Consider the following 12,099-nt stretch of genomic DNA (forward strand, 5'->3'; position numbering starts at 1 on the left):
CCACTGTAGGAGGAAAGGGGCACATACAGGAGTACTTACTGTCTAATATGACTTTACAAAATGTGCTTGCTCAACAAAGTGGTAGGAAATATATTTCTTTCCTTACATCAGCAAGAATAGCCTGACAGTTATAACATAAGAGCAGATGCATTCTGACAGCTAGGCCTTTCTGAGCATGTGCAGGGCTCTGGAAGAGCGAGAATACAAGATATGATAAAAAACATTGGATCAGGGGGTCTAGACTACAGTATACTGTTCAAGTCATTTGACATTTGAAGAAAATAACATATTTGAAAGTCAGCAATTACCTCAGTTTTAATCTCACCACACCTCAGAACTCACAACACTTTCACTTACAGAACTCTGCAGATATTGCTTTGAACATTTATCCATCTTATCAGCTTGAGGCTCCAGTGAATCTTGCTCTTTTCAAACAACAATTCTTCAAAAGGCTGGCCTCTTAATAGCAGAATTTTATTTTGCATTGTTTTCTAGTCGCTGTTGTCTCTACACTCGACTGCAGCTGAGCTTCCTATGTTGTGTAGTGCAGTCCATGGAAGATCTATGTTTCACACAAGATTGAGATTATAGTCATTGAAGACCTTTCATTGAAGCCCCAGATAGGTGCAGTGACTTCGCCCTTTTTTTTTCAATTTCGAAAATAAAAAAAATGAGGTATTACTTCTCCATCAAGGTCATCATTCAGATCATTGCTGCCCTTGTCATGCACCAAATTGACCATGCTAAATCTCTCTATTTGGACCTTCCCATAGATTTGAGTCAGAGGCTCCAGCTGGTCCAAAAGCAAACAGCTAGATTGGTCTGCATCAGCCTAGATTTTTCCACACCAAAAATCTGTTGGAAGAATTACATTGGCTTTCAGTATCATTTTTAAATTGTGACACAGTAAATGTTTAACTTTTGTAACCTATGGAATCTGGAATTATATTCCAAAACTCAATCTTATGTCTGTGCCTCAAAATATTTTGGAGGTCCCTAAATTCAACAGGAAGAGATTGGGTGGAACCAGTTTTGTTGTGCTTCCTCCTGGTCTTTGAAATTCCCTTCCCCCTAACATCAGAGCGACAACCTCCAATATCAACTTTAGGTCTCTGTTGAAATCCTGGCTTTTAAGACAGGCATATGGTTAAAACTTGAGTCTTCTTTGACTCTGTGTTTCTCTACCATCATGAAACCTTTTTGGTATATGTGCACTTTATAAATATGCTATAACATAACATAACACAACATGCCATAACAAGAACATGGCTGGTCACTGATGCCAGTTGCTGTAATCAAGGAACATTGTTGCTGAAATCTCTACGATGACAACATTTGGGGCACTGGATGGTGTTGCAATATCACCTTATGATGATCTGTTTTCATAAGAGAATTGATGAATATAAGAAAATACTGACTGGTTGGTGGCTGCATTACTGTTTCACAAGAGGGGTTTGAAGGTGTTGTAGCCCGATACCAGTGGGCAATTGGAGTGCAGAATCTTTTTAATGGTATGAAGAGTGGATCAGGTTTTTAAAGAATTTGGGCATTATAGAACTATGAGTGTCCAATATTCAGAGGGATTTATCACAGTGACCCCATGAACAACAGAGAACTACTAAACAGTTTAGTCCAATGCCTGGTGGCACATTGAGGAAGCCTGGAAAACTAGAAGTAGACAGACTGGATAATTTGAAGTGTACAGAGTGGAGTACATGGGTCCTAAGACAATTTTGAATGACATATTACTTAAAAATATACTGGGGAGATGTTTACATATTTGTCCTTAAGAAAGTGGTTTGTATAAGGTGTTGCCATTGAAACGTGTTAACGAAATTTGAAAGCATGATCTACAGTGCACTGGTGATTTCAGTATGTTAATAAATATATTCATGGATACCCAGTGACATAAAACATAGGTGTGTATCAATTGAAAAGACTAAGGGCTAGATGTAGCAAGCCAAATTGCGATCGCAAACGAAGAAATTCACAGAATTTCAGCTGTGAGCAATGTATGAAGGCAAATACTTACTCGCAAAATAAGGAATCGCAAAAATTGCGATTCCTTATTTTGCGCAAGCATTTAGAGAATCACAATTTACGATTCCCTAAATGCTATGATAATAGGCATCGCAAATTGCGATATTGCATTAAGGAATTGCAAATTACCACCAACTTCAAGTTGGTGGTAATTTGCAATTTCCTTTAAAAAATAACTTTTTTGCCTTTTTGCTCTTTTAGGACATGTATGTGTGCCACATGTGCACACATGCACATTAATTTCAGGAGTGCAACAGGGTGTCCTTTTGGAACCCTTGCACTCTTGAAATTGTGTGCGCAATTCCCATTCATTCCTATGGGCCTCCAGGCAAGGTATTCCTTGATTGTGAATCGCAATTTCCTATTTGCAATTAAGGAACATCAAGGATCACAATTATTATTGCAATTCCTACATACATTCCATTTTGCGAGTCCTTAATAGCGATTCACTAAAAATCGCTATTAAGGACTCGCAAAACTGATTTTACCTACATCTGGCCCTAATTGTTTTGTGTTGAAATATATTCCTTTTGTTATGTATTTGTTAATGTATATGCATGTTTATGGATATTACATTTTAAATGAGAATTCTTTATAGAAGATTATTAAAGTCATACATATTTTTCCAAACTTTTGTAGTATTTGATATATTGATATGAGTTTATATAAATGGATGAGTTAGTGATTCCCTGTAAGTTCAGTATTCACTTGGGGGAGAGTTTTTTTGTTTTCGGTTAGAAAATTAATCTTACCAACCTTATGATACTGTCATAAGCAACCACGTGTCTAACCAACAGTTATTGGTTCTTTAAAAAAAAGAAGGTTCTGTAATTACACGGACAACATCATATATTTGTAATATCATTTCTGCAGTTGAAAGATGAGATGTGTCATTCTACATAGAGAACTTCTGAGCCATATTGGGTTCTCACAGGACAGGAACTGAACAAAAGGTGTTATTTAACTGATGTTAGCTAATGGTCTTGAGCTTCCTATACAAATGTAATTTAGTATTCTCAAAGCTGTCCCTAGCTGGAATAGTCTGTAATACAACTATTATGACAATTGTTGCATCCCAGGATATTCCACATATGTTTAGTTTTTCATATATAAAGTAATGTTGAAAGCCATGAACCATGAACCTATACTTAGCAATAGTCCTAGGAAAGAATACATATAGTAACACACATCATACTATCGCAAGTCACCATATTAATTTAAGCCTATAGTCACTATGAAATGTATTCTGTTTGTTGGTGTGCCATCTAAAGAGTAAACAATAAATACAAAATCAAAATATTCCTGAAGTATCTCATTCATAATAAAGGTTGGTCTGTCCAGGTTACTAACAGAACTCTCAGTTTTCCTGTCTGCAAACAATCTGGCCCTTAATGCATCTAAAACCAAAACAATGTTAATTACCAACCGACGTTCAAAACATCATAATATCTGGTCAGAAGGAAAACAGTTGGAAAGGGTATCAAATTATAAATACCTGGAATATTATATCGACGATAAGCTTGCCTTAAAAGACCAGAAAAAATATCTGACACAAAGAGCAGGAGCCTTAATATTTGCGCTTAGCACTCTGTCAAAAAAATTGGAAGGTCCATCCTTAAAACCACTATTAACTGTGATTGCGAATAAAGCCCTTCCCACTTTGGCGTATGCAAGTGTAGCAATGCATGGACAGGATTTGGATCTTTTAAACAACTTAATAACAAAAATTTACAAAAAGGTCCTTCAACTTCCCAACTCTGCTTCTCCAGCGCAAATGCGCCTAGAATTTGGCTTAAAGAACGAATCATTGGGAAGACTCTATTCATGCATCAAGGTATGGTACCAGATTAAGAAGAAAGCCACCGATAATAATCTTAATAAATTTCTATGGCAGGAGATGGAAACACATAAAAAATCAGAGGCAAACAAATTCCTGTCTTGGGCATTGGCGGTAACATACTCTGCAAATCTTTGGGATAAAAATTTGCCATTCGCTACATTCAAACAGTCATTAAACAAAGCGGCCAAATTTCATTCATTGATCACGGACAAAGACATTTTTTCTCATCGTTCCCACTCCTGGGCCGTGATCAATAGTTATAAATCACTTACCCCAGCAGCCTACTTGGATACAACTTACTCTATCTTTATAAAAAAAAAGCTGATGGCCCTGAGATTCGGTAAATTTCAAACCTTAGATGATGAGTCCGCCTGGAAACCGACCGAAGCTGTCACCTGTCGTCTTGGAGGTAGCACAAAAGAAGATTTAATTCATATAATATGCCACTGTAAGATGCTGAACCTGGAACGAACATTCATTTTAAAGAATGTCTTTCGGATTAAGAGACTACGCACTTGCAGGACTGCCCTCATTGGAGGCTTGGATTCAACGGCTCCTCAAATAAACTGCAAGCTGGTAAAGTTCTTGCTGGCCTTTGAAAAATGCCTTAAAACTATTTGAGTCTAACAAGGTCAATGGACAAACTTCTTGTCTCTTCTTTCTTTTATTCTGATTTAATATTAGGAGAATAACTATCCTGATTTTATTTTGTTTAAATTCATTCCTTGTGTGATTTCTTTTTCTCTTTTTTTTATGAGTTCCTAACTTTTAATATTGGTTGTGTATTATAAATGAAATTTGTCATGGTTTTAATTAACTAAACAATAAAGACCAACATTCAAATTCAAAATTCATTCATAATTTCCTGTAAAGCTTGAGGTGCATTACATAATCCTAAAAGCATTACCTCAAAATCGATGTGACCTAGTCTTGTATTCCCCTCCTTCCACTCACCCCCTTGTCTGGTCCACAATAAATAATAACATTCTGCTAAAACTGTATTGGCTTAGGGCACATATATTTACTTGATACCACATTTATAGATCAGTCACACATTCAGATTAGTAACTATTTCTACTTCTCTTTTGACCTAAATACACATACAAATATTTTGGGCTCTTCTGGCAACACAGCGTTCACAACTACCAATCTTTTCACAAAACCTCCTTGTGCTGAATTTCACCCTTCTTTAGTCCAGTTTTACAAATGATTTTTTTTAACCAGTGTTCCCAAGTTCATAGAAAACTGAGACACCTAAATCAAGACATAGTGGATATTATATGTGAAAACTATGAAGTCACATTTCAATACCCCTTTCAATTGGTCATCACACCCATTGTCAGTATGGTTCCATGCACATATATGACCATCTCTCACTTTATTTTTATTTGTCTTTTAAAAATGTACTTGATAGTGTACAGACCTTTGTTATTATTACTAGCAACTGCTTTACCTTCAAGAAATGTTGTGGGCTGGGTTCGGGGACTGGGTGACAATGACACTGTTTTCTGCTGTTCTACAGAACGCTATATTATGTCACAAACCAATATATTAAACAGCTCTGGAATTAATCCTGACCTGCAACGCTTTCTGCTATTTTAGTAATGGGAGCCATGGAGCACTCTGCCAGCATAACACTATAATGAATTGGTAAATAAGATGTTCGCTGCAGGTCACAGGTTCGAATTATGGTATAGGCAGTAATGTTTTTCATCCCTCTTAGGGCACCACTGATTATTTTTTATAATGATGGCTTTTGTGTACAATATAGAAATTCAGCTTTTCAATTAAATACATACATTGACCTGAACCTCTCTCTGATAATGGATCACTATGAAACCACATGTCTGCTAATGGAAGTCAATCTCGTCTGCAGAAAACTTTGTAGTCCAGTAACGGGACATGAAATACAGCTCAGCCAATCACCTTCTATAGTAATGCATGTGCTGTTTGGTATTGTAGTGTATCATGCTAAATGAAGCCTCTCAAGTAGCACCCTAAGTCAGCAGTCAGTATTGGAACCATTCCAATTAATAAAATGCTCTCAAACAGTGAACTCCACAAATGTGTGCATGAGCTGCAGATGAATCACTAGAATCCCCTCTTTGTGTCCTGTCTGGTCCCCCTTTTCAATCTTTTATATTTAGTGGGAAAACACAAACAACAAAATGGAAGGTCTTGAAAAGACCTACGTATTTTCGAGGTCTATTTTTGGGAGAGAAGGGTGACAAACTGGTATGTGCATGATCTAAAGTTTGATTACGGGTTTATGTTTCAAATTAATATCCTTGCTGTATTCCTAATGACAACAAGGTTTGCCTGGTCTTCCTTTGAAGAGCAGCCACTTTGGAACTTGCAGGATTGGGTGAGATGCTAAGAGTTCTTCCCTTTTTACGTTGCATGGGTATTCGAGCACACAGCTTCATTTTATGTGGTGTGCCCTCTTGGTTCAAGGCTAAGTACACTGCCACAATACATTGGCAGATACTGAAAAATCGCTTCACTTTTGACAGACATCTATGGAGGCTGCTTCAGTTTATCTAAGAAGACCCTCACTTAAGGATGCTAATTGTTTCACAATTTCTTACAGTGATCAGCCTGGTATATCTCATCAGGAAGAGGACTCACAAACTGCTGTTTCTAACTATAGCAAAGGTTTAACATTAGATGTTTTAATGTAATTGTAATTTTTTTACTTTTAATTAGAATGTATTTCAAAGCATACAGTGGAGTGTCATACAGTGGAGTGAAGGAGAGTCTTGTAAACTGTAGTATCACAGAGTGTAGTGTTGTATAGTGGAGTAGAGTGGAGAGTGATAAAGTGGAATGGCGTCCAGTGGAATAGAGTAGAGTGGAGTGGCGTAGAGAAAGAAGTGGGATATAGTGGAGAGGCATGTAGTCAAGTGGCATTCAGTGGAGTGGTGTAAAGTGAAGTATTGTATGGTGCAGTGAAATACAGTGGAATACCATAGAGTTGAGTGGCATAGAGCAGAGTGAGGAAAAGTGTAGTGGTGTACAGTGTAATATCCTAGAGTGGAGTGGCATACACTGCAGTGGCATACACTGCAGTGGCACACAGTGACACAGTGTATAGTGGAATAGGATACAGCAGTTCAACGCATGTATGCCATGATATTAGCAGTGGATTTTGAAAAAGCGTTGTGATCTTAGCAACAAAACCTTTTACAGAAGTGCAAGTGCAAAAGAGGGATAGGAGGATTCCACTGGCCCCAGGAAGCATGGTATATGGAAATGTTGTTGTTCTTGAAGTATGCGGAAGAGGCTTTCACAATTGATTAGGCAGACATGCTCTAAGTGATTTCCCGGTCCAAGCCAGTCACCATCCTTTAATAATCCGAAAGAAACCAGCCTAATCCGAGGATCACTGCCTTTGGAGGCTGTGGAGGTTCTTACGCCAAAAAGCTGTCTGGCCCAAGGGTGGCCCTGCTTGGAGAAACAACAGGGAGTGGGTGCCGCTGGCTCCCACGAGGCCTGCAGTGGATGCAGAGAGAGTGCCTTCCCCTCATCCCACGGCTTTACCTTCTTTGATGTCGAACCCTCCGAATGGATCCAGACCCCACACAGACACATGGCAGCAACAAGCAAGGCAGCAGAGACAAGGGAGTGGACGGTGCACAGTCAAAATATTGAGTCTATGATGTCGACATGCAGTAATATCGACACCTAAATATCGCAAGTAAGAAATTTTGATTATATTAATATCGATGTATTAAATATCGTTTTTTGATTAGTGTATGTAATATCGATGTAGGTAATGTCGATGTACAAAATATCGAAAAGTAAAAATATCGTTTTAAGTTTTGTACATTGTAATTTTTTATATTTTATGTATGTTTATTTTCTAAGAAATATTTAAGAAATTTTAAATTTTATAAATATTTTAGGAGCGGGATGTTGGGTTTATAGGGGATAGGGGTGGGGAGTGTTTTAAAAATATTTATATATTTTTTAGATTTATTGAAATAGGAAATTAAAATTTAGAATTTAGAAATTAATTTTAAAATTTTAGGAGCGGGATGTTGGGTTTATAGGGAATAAGGGTGGGGAGTGTTTTAAAAATATATCATTAAAAAAAATATATTAGATTTACGAAATAAAAATTTAGAATTTAGAAATTAATTTTAAAATTTCAGGAGTGGGTGTTGGGTTAATAGGGGATAAGGGTGGGGAGTGTTTTAAAAATCTATAATTAAAAAAAAAATATTAAAAATACGAAATTAAAATTCAGAATTTAGAAATTAATTAAAAAAATTTAGGAGCGGGATGTTGGGTTTATAAGGGATAAGGGTGCGGAGTGTTTTAAAAATATATAATTAAAAAAATAATAATAATTTAATTTCTTAACTAAAATTTTGAATTTAGAAATTAATTTTAAAGTTTTAGGAGCGGGACGTTGGGCTTATAGGGCATAAGAGTGGGGAGTGTTTTAAAAATATATTATATTTAAAAATATAAAAATTTGAAGTACGAAATTTAAATTTATAATTTAGAAATTATTTTTTAAATTTTAGGAGTGGGATGTTGGGTTTATAGGGGATAAGGGTGGGGATTGTTTTAAAAATATATAATTTTTCAAAAAAACATTTTTTGAATTAGGAAATTAAAATTTCGAATTTAGAAAATATTAAAAAAATTTAGGAGTGGGATGTTGGGTGTATAGGGGAAAAAGGTGGGGAGTGTTTTAAAAATATAAAAAAAAAAATTAAAAAATTTGTAATAAGGAAATTAAAATATAGAATTTAGAAAATATTTTAAAATTTTAGGAGTGGGATGTTGGTTTTATAGGGGATAAGTGTGGGTAGTGTTTTAAAAATATGAAATTTATTTAAAGTTTTTTTGGAAATAGGAAATTGAAATTTTAAATTTATAAATGAATTACAAATTTTAGGAGTGGGATGTTTGGTTTATAGGGGATAAGGGTCGTGAGTGTTTTAAATATATATATATATATTTTTAATAATTTTAATTGAAATATGATTTTTATAATTCAGAATTATAAATTATTTGTAATTTTTAGGAGTGGGATGTTGGTTTATAGGGGATGAAGGTGGGGATTGTTTAAAAAATTGGGAGTTATTTATTAGTAAAATTTAAAAGAAATATGATTTTAAAATATATTTTTTTTATAAATAATAGAATAATTTAAAGGTGGGGTGTTTAGTTTATAGTGGGTAAGTGTTTGCATTTTTAGAAAAGAATAATGTAAATAATGTATTTTTTTCTTAGAATTTGAAATAAAAAAATTAAAATTTATAAATGTATTATTTATTTTAATTTTGATTGTGAATAGTAAGTTAATGTATATTGGAGTGGGAATAGTAAATTATTAGGTTCAGTGTCCACCACCTACCTCAATTAAATGTAGACTGGAGTGGGAATAGTAAAGAAATTAGGTTCAGTGTCCAGCACTTACCCCAATTAAATGTATATTGGAGTGGGAATAGTAAATTTATTAGGTTTATTATCCAGCACCTACTCCAATTAAATGTAGATAGGAATGGGAATAGCAAATTAACTAGGTTTATTATCCAACACCTACTCCAATTAAATGTAGATTGGAGTTGGAATAGTAAATTATTTAGGTTTATTATCCAGCACCTACCCCAATTAAATGTATACTGGAGTGGGAATAGTAAATTAATTAGGTTCAGTGTCCAGCACCTACCCCAATTAAATGTAGACTGGAGTGGGAATAGTAAATTAATTAGGTTTATTATCCCGCACCTACCCCAATTACATGTAGATTGGAGTGGGAATAGTAAATTAATTAGGTTTATTAAACAGCACCTACCCCAATTAAATGTTTATTGGAGTGGCAATAGTAAATTAATTAGATTCAGTGTCCACCACCTACCTCAATTTAATGTAGACTGGAGTGGGAATAGTAAATTAATTAGGTTCAGTGTCCAGCACCTACCCCAATTAAATGTATATTGGAGTGGGAATAGCACATTAATTAGGTTTATTATCCAACACCTACCCCAATTAAATGTAGATTGGAGTAGGAATAGTAAATTATTTAGGTTTATCATCCAGCATCTACCCCAATTAAATGTATATTGGAGTGGGAATAATACATTAATTAGGTTTATTATCCAGCACCTACCCCAATTAAATGTAGATTGGAGTGGGAATAGTAAAATAATTAGGTTCAGTGTCCACCACCTACCTCAATTAAATGTAGACTGGAGTGGGAATATTACATTAATTAGGTTTACAATCCAGCACTTACCCCAATTAAATGTAGATTGGAGTGGGAATAGTAAATTAATTAGGTTCAGTGTCCAGCACCTACCCCAATTAAATGTAGACTGGAGTGGGAATAGTAAATTAATTAGGTTTATTCTCCAGCACCTACTCCAATTGAATGTAGATTGGAGTGGGAATAGTAAATTAATTAGGTTCAGTGTCCAGCACCTACCCTAAATAAATATATATTGGAGTGGTAATAGTAAATTAATTAGGTTTATTATCCAGCACCTACCTCAATTAAATGTAGACTGGAGTGGGAGAATGAAATAATTAGGTTCAGTGTCCATAACCTCCTCCAATTAAATGTAGACTGGAGTGGGAATAGTAAATTAATTATGTTCAGTGTCCAGCATGTACCCCAAATAAATGTATATTGGAGTGGGAATAGCAAATTAATTAGGTTTATTATCCAACACCTACTCCAATTAAATGTAGATTGGAGTTGGAATAGTAAATTATTTAGGTTTATTATCCAGCACCTATCCCAATTAAATGTACATTGGAGTGGGAATAGTAAATTAATTAGGTTTACAATCCAGCACTTACCCCAATTAAATGTAGACTGGAGTGGGAATAGTAAATTAATTAGGTTCAGTGTCCAGCACCTACCCCAATTAAATGTAGACTGGAGTGGGAATAGTAAATTAATTAGGTTTATTATCCAGCACCTACCCCAATTAAATGTAGATTAGAGTGGGAATAGTAAGTTAATTAGGTTTATTATCCAGCACCTACTCCAATTAAATGTTTATCGGAGTGGGAATAGTAAATTAATTAGGTTCAGTGTCCACAACCTACCTCAATTAAATGTAGACTGGAGTGGGAATAGTAAACTAATTAGGTACAGTGTCCAGCACCTACCCCAATTAAATGTATATTGGAGTGGGAATAGCACATTAATTAGGTTTATTATCCAACACCCACTCCAATTAAATGTAGATTGGAGTGGGAATAGTAAATTAGGTTTATTATCCAGCACCAACCCCAATTAAATGTTTATTGGAGTGGGAATAGTAAATTAATTAGGTTCAGTGTCCACCACCTACCTCAATTAAATGTTGACTAGAGTGGGAATAATAAATTAATTAGGTTTACAATCCAGCACTTACCCCAATTAAATGTAGACTGGAGTCGGAATAGTAAATTAATTAGGTTCAGTGTCCAGCACCTACCCCAATTAAATGTAGACTGTAGTGGGAAGAGTAAATAATTAGGTTTATTATCCAGAAACTACCTCAATTAAATGTAGACTGGAGTGGGAATATTAAATTAATTAGGTTTACAATCCAGCACTTACCCCAAATAAATGTAGACTGGAGTGGGAATAGTAAATTAATTAGGTTCAGTGTCCATACCCTTCCTAAATTAAATGTAGACTGGAGTGGGAATAGTAAATTAATTAGGTTCAGTGTCCACCACCTACTTAAATTAAATGTAGAATGGAGTGGGAATAGTAAATTAATAAAGTTCAGTGTCCAGCACCTACCCCAATTAAATGTAGATTGGAGTGGGAATAGTTAATTAATTAGCTTTATTATCCAGCACCTACCACAATTAAAGGTAGCCTGAAGTACATATATTTTAAAAATCTAACAAAATACACATTTTTGTGCAATGCTGGTGTTAGTTATTTTTTGGTATTAAAATAAATTACACATTTTCTACAAATAGTTTTTATTACATTATTCCAAGAGTACATACATTAAAGCAAATATTTATTATAAATAATAGTATGCATTTTTAACAAATATATAAGTATTTGGATTTTTCAATATAATACAAATTGTTTTGCATTTGTATAGTTTTTGAGAGAAGTACATTATAGGGTTATAGAAACAGTATAGTTAATGTAAATACATTATACATTTGAATATATTTTGTACATATAGTTGGATGAATTTTGATTTTTCTATTACAAAATTTGTATAACTACATACTTTTTTATA

General features: G+C 34.6%; 1 protein-coding gene across 1 annotated transcript in view; it reads right to left on the reverse strand.

Moving 5' to 3' along the window:
• The window catches only part of LOC147697032 (amine oxidase [flavin-containing] A-like), an 805,659-nt gene that overhangs the window by 244,109 nt on the left and 549,451 nt on the right, over positions 1-12,099 (reverse strand). The gene's annotated exons all lie outside the window — the stretch shown is intronic.

The sequence above is a fragment of the Lissotriton vulgaris genome, chromosome 8 (assembly GCF_964263255.1).
Source record: "Lissotriton vulgaris chromosome 8, aLisVul1.2, whole genome shotgun sequence".
Lineage (NCBI taxonomy): Eukaryota > Metazoa > Chordata > Amphibia > Caudata > Salamandridae > Lissotriton > Lissotriton vulgaris.